The sequence below is a fragment of the Abramis brama genome (genome assembly GCF_963993115.1).
Source record: "Abramis brama genome assembly, chromosome: 15".
In the NCBI taxonomy this organism is placed as follows: Eukaryota; Metazoa; Chordata; class Actinopteri; order Cypriniformes; family Leuciscidae; genus Abramis; species Abramis brama.
Window position 1 is genome coordinate 4325339 of NC_139977.1, and position 12184 is coordinate 4337522.

At 37.5% G+C, this 12184-nt stretch overlaps 1 protein-coding gene across 2 annotated transcripts in view; it reads right to left on the reverse strand.

Moving 5' to 3' along the window:
- Positions 1-12184, reverse strand: part of sh3pxd2b (SH3 and PX domains 2B) — a 52855-nt gene that overhangs the window by 27028 nt on the left and 13643 nt on the right. The gene's annotated exons all lie outside the window — the stretch shown is intronic.

The window sequence follows — 12184 nt, forward strand, 5'->3', positions numbered from 1 at the left end:
AGATTTGGTAACAGGCCCTTATTCCAGTCCAAAAGCAGCTGCGGACCAATGAAATCACACCTGTGCCTTTCCAAAGTACGTTAAAGTAGGTCATATGTGCATTTTACACATTCATTCACTAATGACTATAGCAGAGCTTGAATTCATCAGCTGAGCGACGTTTTCCAGCACAGCAGTTCTGAAATCCACAAGGCCCAACAATTTACTTATAAAGCAATACCCAACATAAAGCTAACCAGTGAAAAAATTGCTGTCATCTTCAACCCAGGCTCATTGGAAATACGTGCCTGTGGTGACATTTCTGCAAAATGATGTTACGTTGCTTCGTGCATATCATATAGGGATGCACGATATATCGGCCACCATATCGGTATCGGCCGATATATGTTAATTTTTAATGTTAGCGTTATCAGCCTGATAAGAAAATGTGGCCAATATATTAAAGCCGGTAAATAATGGATTATTTCCTTCAGCTGAGACTGTTCAAAATGTTGGTTTTTAATTGCTAGAAATATGATTGGAATCACTTGTGCAACATGTGCAATGCAAGTCTGTCATATAGAATAACTCATCAAATTATAAGAACATCATTATAATTGTGCTTGGGACATTGCTTTTAATGATAAGACTTTTGTTTTTGTAATCTCAAAATTATATAAAACTTTGGACTTAGATTTATCGGCTTTAAAATAAAAAGAATTATCGGTAACGGGCAAAATGTTCATATCGGTGCATTCCTAGATAAAAGTGTTTTGAGGCCATATCACAGTATTGTGCAATGAACAGCATGAAAATAGTTTATTCGATAATCTACCCCTATAATCATAATTTATGTGAAAAAGACTGAAACTGTATGTATAGGTATATGTATTCTTGAGTTTTACAAAAATCTTGGTAGAGGCAAGTTTTTCCAATGAGCCTACGTTTCGCATTTCAGATCACATAATTTTGTTGTGTGATTAATTTTGCTCATAAATATAATGATGACTTATACAGCATGTGTAATGAGTTGCAAATGGCTGAGGGGAAGTGCATGATGTAAGTCTAACTGAACAAATAAAAACAACAGATGTAATGAAAATTGAAAGCTTCACTATTTTTTAGCATACACTTTTGCCGTAAACAGCACGAAAGGAATGCAGTGCACTGACGCGTTCAAAAGTTAAACATTAATAGTGCCGTAGTTCTCACTCGTGTCTTTTCGAGACTAATGACGAAGCAAAGAGAGGCTGTCATTCTGCCAGACAAAGCTTTTACTGTTGTTGGCCAATTCATTAAGCGAAGGAACAATGTCTTCTACTGTGACTCAGCACCATCTGAATGACGGCACATTGATAAAACTCTTTATTTTCTCTTTCGCACAGACAAATGAGCTGCATGGGTCCATTACAGAGCAGAGTCTGCCTCTTCTGAGATTTCATTTTATAGCTCCACATAACTGTTTCAAAAATAAAACTTGGAAGCTTCATAATGCAAAGGACTTCGTGGACCAGTGGTCTCCGACACAGTGTGTTAGACTTCAGCAGGCCTGAGAGTCATATAAATGGCTTTGATTTTAATAATGCTATTTTACATTTTAAAATTTTACAAACACTACCAGTAAAAAAATAGAACACATACTATTTTCAACATTTTAGAAAAACAGAAAATTCAATAAAACAAATAGAAGTATGGAAATGATGTAATGTTACAAAGATTGTAAAATAAATCGAAACTATATTTGATATGAACATCTTTAAAGTAGCCACTTTTACATATATTTGCTTAACCATGGTCTTCATGCTTGTTTAATTAAAGACTTTGAATTAATTCTAGGTTGTGCGAGTTTACTACATTGTGACAGACATGTTGTGTCTTTAGTATTGTGTCTGCTGTTACAGTATACTGTATAGTTTTCTTGTTCTTTTTAGATATACATACATGTTTATGATTGAGTAGTAAGTAGTAGGGGTGGGCGATATGGCAAAAATATCATTTGTTCATGTTGGTTTTACTATTTTACAAGTGACTGAGAAGTACAGCCAAACTAATTTCCCTAATTTAAAAATGTAGCCTTACAAGTTAACAAAATATAAAAGAAAAAAGAGTGACAGTGACCATTTAGGCCAAAGTAGGGGTGAGCTTAAAAATAAGAAAAACGATGCACATTACAAATACAATATAATATACAAATGTGGTTTATTTTTTCACAATAGGTGTATTTAACAGTAGTATTCAAGTAAGAAATTGAATAAATAAACGTAAAAATAAAACACTACATAGACTTCACTGTATAAATTCTATATACACTGATTCTTATTAAAGCTAATGGAGTTATTCAGTGAAGAGCAGTAAGTGATTTTCTCTTTGTCATTTGTTTTTTGATTAATATTAAAGGCCCACCGAAGTGCCATGAAACATGCAGCATTATTCAATGTGTTATCATAATTTCCACAGAAACAGGAAGACAGGACGGGCGGGGCATATCAATCAGCTCCTCCCCTTTTTAAAGATAGCCAATAGCGTTTAGTTTATATCACAGCTCGGCCAGAGCCATTGAGCTCGACTCGGTAAAGCTGCAGTTTCCTCCTAATCTCCATATCACTTTAAAATACAGCATTCTGTGCAGAATTGAAATGTGTCCGATATGTTTTCTGGTCTGTGCAACTCGCGATATGACTTACATGATCCGCTCTGTGTGTCGTGTCTCTGGAGCTGCGGTGGTTCGCGTGACACTAACGTGAAACCAGACTTCATTCGCCCCAATGGAAAGCATATGTATACTATCTGAATCGTTTACTATACCCTATATAGTGCACTATGTGCCATTCACCATGTAGAAAATAGTAAATGTGTCAACAAGTGACCGATTTCAGCCACAGCTTCAGCGTCTATAATGTAAGGGGGTGTTATAATGTAAGGGGCGGAGCTTCAGATTCTAGAGAGCATTTGATTGGACAGAAAATCTGATGAGAAGCTGAAGTGCAGAGTGATGTCATCAAAATCCTTGATCAATATTGGCGGAAGTGAGAGACTAAGTTTTGAACATGAATTTTGTAGTTTTTTTTGGAGCTCACTAGCTTATAGATAACAGTAAGACTAACATATTCATACTAAAAGCCAAAAAACATTTTTGATTTCATGGCGACTTCAATGAAACGGCAGCAGGTTAATTAGGAAGCTGTCACTTTAAGACCTCCCAGATCTAATATACAGAAACGCATCCGGTTTTCTCCCAACTGTTTACATTCACTTAAGACATAACCGACTGTGTTTATGTATGTGTATTTGACAGTTTAAATGCAATTATAATGACTTAATAACTATAACTGTAATAATAACACAAACTGTTTGACAGGCTTTTAGTGTGTGCACGCTTTGGTTGGTCAGAACAGCATGCGAATACAATGTTTAAAGGGGTGGTTGATTATGATTTCACTTTTCTAACTTTAGTTAGTGTGTAATGTTGCTGTTTGAGCATAAACAACATCTGCAAAGTTACAACGCTCAAAGTTCAAAGCAAAGGGAGATATTTGCTTTTAAAGAAATTGCTTTTTAAGGACTACAACAAACGGCTGGTAGAGACTACACCACATTCATCCCGGGTTAGTGACATCACCAACCCTAGAATTTACATAAACCCCGCCCCCTCAACACGATTTATAGATTATCAAGACAGAATATGCTAATCAATGACTAGAAGATAACTACACATCAGCTGCATAAATTCATCAATAACCATTCAGAAACGTCCTGTTGCTTCTACATGTTGTCACTTCTTCTTGAGTCTCCCCATCATTGTCTGACTCGGGTTTGAACATCACTTTTTATTCTTTTGCAAAAAATTACTGAGCACACCTTCTGTATTGTACACCTGTACATTTCAAATATCATTCCCTTTTGTGACTTCAAAATATGCTGAGTTGAGACGCATCAAGCCACGTTTTATGTCAACGATTCCATAAGTCACTGGTTCTTACGCATTGTACGTGGAAGTGCAAATAAAATTTTACAACTACTGCACAGAGTTTTCAGTTAACCTTGGTTTAAATTTATGAGTATTTTTGACACTTTCATTCCATTCCTCTCATCTTTTTTTGTGGAAATAAACAGTGTCTGCATTCTACAAAAGAACTAATGTTATGGTCTACAAAAGAAGGAAAGTCATACAGGTTTGGAACGACAAGAGAGTGGGGAAATAATGACACTCGGTGAACCAACTACTACTCTTTTATTCACTAACCCTGCATACACATTTCCACAAACAAATCATGATTCATCAACAACTTCCATACTAAAATGTAATATAAATTTCCAGGGAAAATGAAAGAAACAACTGAAAACACATACATAAATATTACAAACTCAGGGTGGCCTTACAGACATACAAGAAAAGAGTAAGAGAAGGTGCATTACAGCTTGAGCTGCGAAGTTTCTCTACATGTACAATTGGTGTCAGAGGTCTGTAATCTGGGTCTGTATAAAGGTGTTTACCGGGGCATTGCTCGAGATTCTTGCTCTCAAGCAAAAGAGCTTCTTTAGAAAGCATCCTCTGTTTGCTGAGAGTGATGAACGGCTGAGCATAAAACCCTTATCTGGAAATGGTTTGGACGTGTTATATGCAAATTAATAACCTTGCTCATTTAGAATACTCCAAATTCATTAACATTAGAACCAGGTTAAGAACAAATTCATGTGCGTACGTACGTTTTGTGAATTAGGCTAATTTATTTTTGTGACAAGTCCTATGCATATAAATATGAATAATTTGCATAATTATTAGTGAATGAGACCCAGTGCTTTCAATAAAAGACAGTAAATCAGCCCCTCAGAGTAACAGCAGTGGATGTGAGGAACTGAAAAGAGAACAAGTAAAAGCTGCCAAGAACATGACTCCAGTAAATGTTGTTTATAGGAGGAATTGAAATTCCTTTATGATAAATCCATACAATCAGTTCTTCCTCAGCTGAACAAAGAGAAAACCCCTTCTCACAGGACAGGCATCTATCTGATGTGAAGAGCAGACATGCGTCTCTCTGGAGTTCACATATGCTAATCACATCCATATGTCTGAGAGCCACGCCTGAGCTAGTGTTCAGCAAAACTTGAGCTGTTTGGACAAGTAAGTTGCTGACATACAGAGGAATTTATGTTTATCATGATCTCCAAAACCTGAAATGCTTTAAAATGAGTTTTGAGGGCAAATATAAAATGTGTCTACACACAAATCTCTTTACAAAACTGGTTGGTTGAAATGGTGTCCAGATTGTGCAGAGCTGTTACCTATAAATTCACAGCTTAAATATACTATAGTTTTGAGTTTGTTTGAACTTTTTGGTCACAACATAATAACCCTACCTCTATTTGTGGCATATCGTAATATTTATATTATTATTCTAAAATGTGGGGAAAGTAATAATTAAGAATGTTGTTAGCCTATATGTTGTTATTTAAGTAGTAAGTAAGTAGTAGAAAAGTTGTTATTTTAATAGTAAGAACATGCAACGTGTAACAAGGACACTGTAAAATGAAGTGAGCCTACGTTTCTTAACACACTTAAGTACACTTTTAAAAAGAGCACTTTGTAATGTCAAATTAAATATTTACTTTACAGAACCTTTTAAAACATCTTGCTTCAAAATCCACTTATTTTGATGTGTTGTTTAATTTTAAAGGGGTGGTATGCACTTTTCACAAGATGTAAAATAAGTCTCTGATGTCCCCAGAGTGTGTATGTGAAGTTTTACCTTGAAATACCCCACAGATATTTTTATATAGCATGTTAAAGTTGTCACTTTTTGAGGGTGAGCAAAAACACACCATTTTTGTGTCTGTCCCTTTAAATGCAAATGACCTGCTGCTCCTGGCACAGAGGGCGGAGCTACAAGAGCTTGCACCAGTGTTGCCAGATGTACGATAATTATCGTATTTGTACGATAATTTTGACCTCTGTACGATGTACGATCAATAATGGAAAAAATCTTATAATGTACGATAATTTCAGAACTGTGTGACACTTCAAATGATGGTCGTTGTAATCATAGGGCTTCTCATTGATCTAGCTGTGGATTCTACGTCTACCGGCCGGAAGAACGTGTAGAGAGAGGGAGTGAGCGAGAGACCTTGCGTGTGTGTGTGTGCTAGTGTGCCTCACGAAGCGCATGCATTTCTTGACTGTATTCTGTACAGGTTTGACTCGTGTACGATAATTTTCTTACAAATATGATAATTTTGAGCTTCTGGTACGATACTTCATTTCCAATCTGGCAACACTGGCTTGCACTCACACAGACATGCACTGAAAATTTCAAAAACTTTTAGCCTTTTATGTTCAAACCGGATTCAGACAATGATGGAGAGACTCAAGAAGAAGTGACAACATGTAGAAGCAACAGGACATTTCTGAATGGTTAGTTGATGAATTTATGTAGCTGATGTGTAGTTATCTTCTAGTCATTGATTAACATATTCTGTCTTGATAATCTTTAAATCACGTTCCCGGGGGCACGTGGTTGGACGTGTTAAAATGGTTTGGACGTGTTATATGCAAATTAATAACCTTGCTCATTTAGAATACTCCAAATTCATTAACATTAGAACCAGGTTAAGAACAAATTCATGTGCGTACGTACGTTTTGTGAATTAGGCTAATTTATTTTTGTGACAAGTCCTATGCATATAAATATGAATAATTTGCATAATTATTAGTGAATGATGTAAATTATGTAAGGTTTATGTAAATTTTAGGGTTAGTGATGTCACTAACCCGGGAGGAATGTTGTGTAGTCCCTACCAGCCGTTTGTTGTACGGCATTATATTTAAAGGGGTCATATAATGCCATTTTTGTACAAGCTAATATGATTATTTAGGGTCTAAATTAAAAGTTTGTAATATACTTTAATTACAAATTCTCATAAGTATTGTAAGAAAACACTAATTTTACCTGGTCAAAAACAACTCTGTTTCCGGCGCGCCGTTTAAGTGCATGTGTCTTTAAATGATAATGAGCTTTGCTCACCCCGCCCCTCTGCTCTGTGCGTACACAGTAACACAATAACCATAACGCGTTGTTCATTATAAACGTGGGATTATGAATTATATCGAGAACGTTGTACATAGAAAACATGCCGTTCATGAGTGTAAACAGCCGCATTCATCATGAAGCGTGCTAGCGATTTGCAAAGATTAATATAAATATTAATATAAAGGTTAATAAAACGTTACACTCACTTCAGGTCTTCTGGAGGTGCAGCAGGAACACGAATAGTTGGTACCGATCCTTTTTTCAGTAGCAGCTTCTTAGCAAAACCATCTTTATACTGACCCTCATTTGTAAAGCAGTCTGGTGTGTGAAATGATTCGCGCAAACATGACAGCATTGACGTTGATCGTGGGGAATATTCCCTTTGAAAACAAACTCAGCCACTGCGTCTTCAGCGGTTCGGATTTAGGAACATCAAAATGACTGCTGTGTTCCTTATTGCACCCAAGAACAGAACACCACAATCGCTTAGATGCCATTCTGCTCATAGACAGTGCTCCAGCGTATCAACAATGACGCGCGGACTATGATGACAGCTCGCTCACGAGCAAGGGCGGGTCTGTGTTGAAACGCTGCTGTCAATCAACAATCGTGGGAGGGGCGTCCGACCGTGTGACGTCACAAGATCGAATGGCTTGATTTGAGACGGGGGGAAAACATATAAGGAGATTTAAAAAAAAACACTGGATGGATTTTTATAATTTTATGATGGTTGTGTACAGGCACTGCCAACACACATTTCAGTACAATCAACTTGTAAAAGTGCATGCACCATTATATGACCCCTTTAAAAGCAAATATCTCCCTTTGCTTTGAACTTTGAGCGTTGTAACTTTGCAGATGTTGTTTATGCTCAAACAGCAACATTACACACTAACTAAAGTTAGAAAAGTGAAATCATAATCAACCACCCCTTTAACTGTAGTGTATGTGTGTGTTCTAAATGTAGTAAATTGCAACTCGATCATTAAAAATGTGTAATTACAAATATATTTACATGCATGATGCCTGCATGATTTATATTTTCTAATTTATATTGTGCCTACAAATGATTTGGGTGTGCAAGGCACTATATTTTTTATTAAGTATATTTTAGTTTACCCTGAATGCTCGTCAGTACTTTTGTCAGTACATACTTTAACCATATTTCAAAGACAATGGAAGTAAAAATGACATATGTAGATGTACTCAAGTCCTGCTTAAGTGAATTAAGCTACTTGCATTCTATAATAAGTTTTAATGTAATTGTAAATAGCATGCGACTGAGTCTCAGAAAACATTACATTTATTTTGCACTTGATGAAATTCTTAAGTAAATTATTTTAAACTTTTTTTTAAAAGTATGCTAAAGAATACTTATTTTTCAAAAGGGCAAACTCTGTGTCCTGAACATGAATTTAGAGAACACCGACTGATATTATCTGATAAAATGAAAGATTAATTGTTATTATTATTATTATTTTATTTATTTGACATGGACAATGCAAACAAACATAGTGTCAAAGCAAGCTTGTCACTGAAGTGCTGCATAAAAAGTTAGCAAAATGCATAGCAAATGCTCATTTTCAACTCCTGTCCCTGGTTGGGTTTTTAGACCCACACTTTTAGTACACTTTTGGTTGGTTTTTAACCATTTTTTTAGCCTGGAAGTAAACACTTTGAAGTCAAGTACAGTCTTGATGTCAGATGGTAATGAGTTCCAGAAAAGTTGTAGGTCCAAGCACTCAATAACATTAAAGAAAACTGTAAAATACAAAGGGCATGAGTGGGGCACGACCCACTCCTGCCTTCAGCAGCCATCTTGTCTTACATCTCTATGCTATGTGAAATGCTATGAAAGATTAATTGAACTTAAAGAAATTCTTCACTGTGATGCCATTAATCAAATACTGGTTAAAACTCATTGTGGTATGAATGAAAATGTATGTTCCACCATTTGCAAAACTCCCAAATACAGAGAAAAAAAACGAAACACAAAACCACATTCAGACGACTATAATACGATCTGATTCACTATTGAAATGCATTAGTGGTTGTTGTATTTACACTCTGCATGCCCTGCCTCATTGCTGCTATGTGCTGCATCAGCACTAGAGTTTCTCAACAACTCATGCTTCTTCATGGAAGAAAGACAAGACGAGAGTGAGAGAAATGGAGGGAAAGTTGAGGAAATAGTCACCAAAGCAGTCACATTCGTCATATGATAGAGACAACAAAGAACGAATAAATATCAACCGAACGAATAAATATCAGCCGAGTCAGCCGATGGCAGTGAATGACAACTATTTGTTTACATTCAAAAACCAAAACACCACTTGTTTAAATGCAGTACTAAAGATAAGATGGTTAACTATGTAAGGGATAATGTAGAGCGAGGCGGTTGTTATAGCGAATACAACCCCGACAGGCTGATCAGGATCCCGACGCGAAGCGGAGTCTGAAGGGGTTGTATTCGCTATAACAACCGCCTCGCTCTACATTATCCCGCTTATTACATGGCTACCTACCAAATAAATCAATAATTTGACACAAAATATTGATTTAAAAAGGAGTTTATTGATTTAAAAATGATTGTATTGCTTCCGCTAAAGAAAATAGTCCGTTCCGTCTCTACGGTTAGAATCCTGCGTCCATAGCAACGCTCTGTTTTTCATGGCAACGGTGAGTTAGCGGTCTGTTATCAAGAAATAATAGACCACATTCTACATTAGAATTCAACCAAGCCATGTAATAAATTATTATATTGCATTTCTAATCACAATCTGTGTCAAAATGATCACAACAAATTATTTTATTTCAAGTTTAATTTGTTATTATTTATTTCAGTGATTAGCTATTTACATGAATAATCTTGGTAAACAATTGAGCATTGTTTTTTTTTATTTCTCCACTTCATCTTAACCATGCGATTTGATATGAAGTGACTGTAAGTGTCTTGTCCATAACACATGGTTACAGACATTTAAAATAAAGAAGGAACACCATCAAACTTAACCTTGAATATGCTGGGTTCAGTAGAAGTTAAGCTCGATCTATAGCATTTTAGTATAATACTGATTACCACAAAAATTGTATGGTATTATGGTATCATTCCCTTTCTCAGGGAACTGGGGTTACATCCATAACCCTAAGACCTTCTCTTTCAAGGGAACTCAATACTGCATCAGATTGATGCTATGGGAACGTCAATACCAATGCCACCATACTGCCAAATGCCTGCCCAAAGGATGTGAATAAGCACATTCTAAGACCAAGCCAGGAAGAAAAGGATAGTCCCCTTTTCTTCATTACGTGGGGGCAACGCATTAATAGATGAGTGCAGGAGTTCCCATCCTTACATAGATAAACACATCTAACTCTACTGCAACACCAAGAGGAAGCAACACCAAAATCACACCCATCAACAACTTCAATAGAAAAGTGCAGGTTGCTACTGTCCTCAGACTAAGCACAAACTGCAACACCTCTAACTCTACCGCTGTTCCTGCTCTCACCTTCGGCCTTATCACGATGCCGAAGAGGGTAGCAGAGGAAGTAGAACTCGACCACCAACAACTTCTAGGGATACACAATATATCGGCCACCATATCGGTATCGAGCGATCTATGTTCTTTTTTAGTGTTATCGTTATCGGCCCGATAAGAAAATTTGGCCGATATATTAAAGCCAATACATAATGGATTATTTCTTTCAGCTGAGACACTTCAGATGCACACTGTTCAACATGATGGTTTTGAATTGCTTTAAATATGATTTAAAATATATGAAAATACGGTTAAGTGCAGCGCAAGTCTGACATATAGGCTAAATAAAATTATAATGAGAACATCATTATAATTGTGTGCCTGGGACATGGCTTTTAATGGTGACTTTTGTTTTTGTAACCAGGATCTCAAAAATTATATACAAATTTGGATTTAGATTCATCGGTCAATATATCGGTTATCGGCTTTGAAATATAAAGAATTATCGGTAATCGGTTTCGGACGAAATGTTCATATTGGTGCGTCCCTAACAACTTCAATGGAAGCGGGCAGGTATTCTTGCAACGAGCCGAACCCAGTCTGCACGATCACCTCCGAGCTAGACCTGTAGTAAGGGCAACAATCGCCCTTCACTGGGGCGTCATCTTAAAGGCTCGTACCTCCAACCCCCAAGGGACCAGCCGTGTGGCCTTGTACTTATTTGTCTACTCAGTACCTTGCGAGCTCTGAGGAAGGGCATATAAATTGATGCATCTACATTCATACTCTCACTTCAAGCTCCAGTGCTGGAACTTACTTTGTCAGGAGCTAGGGAGGCCTCAGCTATGCATACATCCGCCAACAGATTCCATGGAAGAGGGCAGGCTACTACACCGCTATTAACTCCAGGTTCTCAATCGATTATCTTAACGCTCGACTCCTCAGAGGCAGGGTGTGGACCCATCTCTCCAAACTCTGGTGTTTGGTTGGGGTCTGGAGGCTCTTTTGGGGCCGAAGGTTCAGAGCCATGGCGGGGAATATACATAGTGAATATAGCCAACTGAAACTTTGTCTCTCTGAACCTCTCGACTACTCTCAACTGCAGTGCCAAAGAGGCCAAATGGCAAAACCAGGGAGTCAAGAAGAGTCATTTTATCTCTCTGCCTGATCCCCAAAAGGTTCAGCCATAGAACGCCAATAACGCGGGCCGTCTGTTTGGTGGCATTTAGGGCTAAAGAAGGAATTGTTTCTACCTCAACTTCAAACACATTAGACTCCTCGAAGTCAGATCGGGCCATTATTATGTTCTCAGGCAGACCGGAAGAAGCCACAGAGTGGGCTTCCAAGTCTGCCCTGAGAACTCCTGAGTTAGCGGATAAAGACTGAGTAAGGGGAATTCCCATTTCAGATCTCTCAGAACTTGACCTGCGATCACCAAGATTTTAATCTCCGAGCTGCCGTAGCAGGACCTGAACCGTGGGGCGCAGATGCCAGGCTTCCATAATCATCAAAGAGATTCCGGCAAGAGCAGAGTTTTTTTTAGGGAAAAACAATCACAATGTGGGCAGCCACCTCTCTCAAGAGATGCCCGGGCATGCAGCGCTCCCAAACAAAGGTTGTGTGTCCCAAACACATATTGTGTTTATCATCCTCTGTCAGAAAGCGTGTGCAAGGAGGCACACATCTTTTAAATGCTTT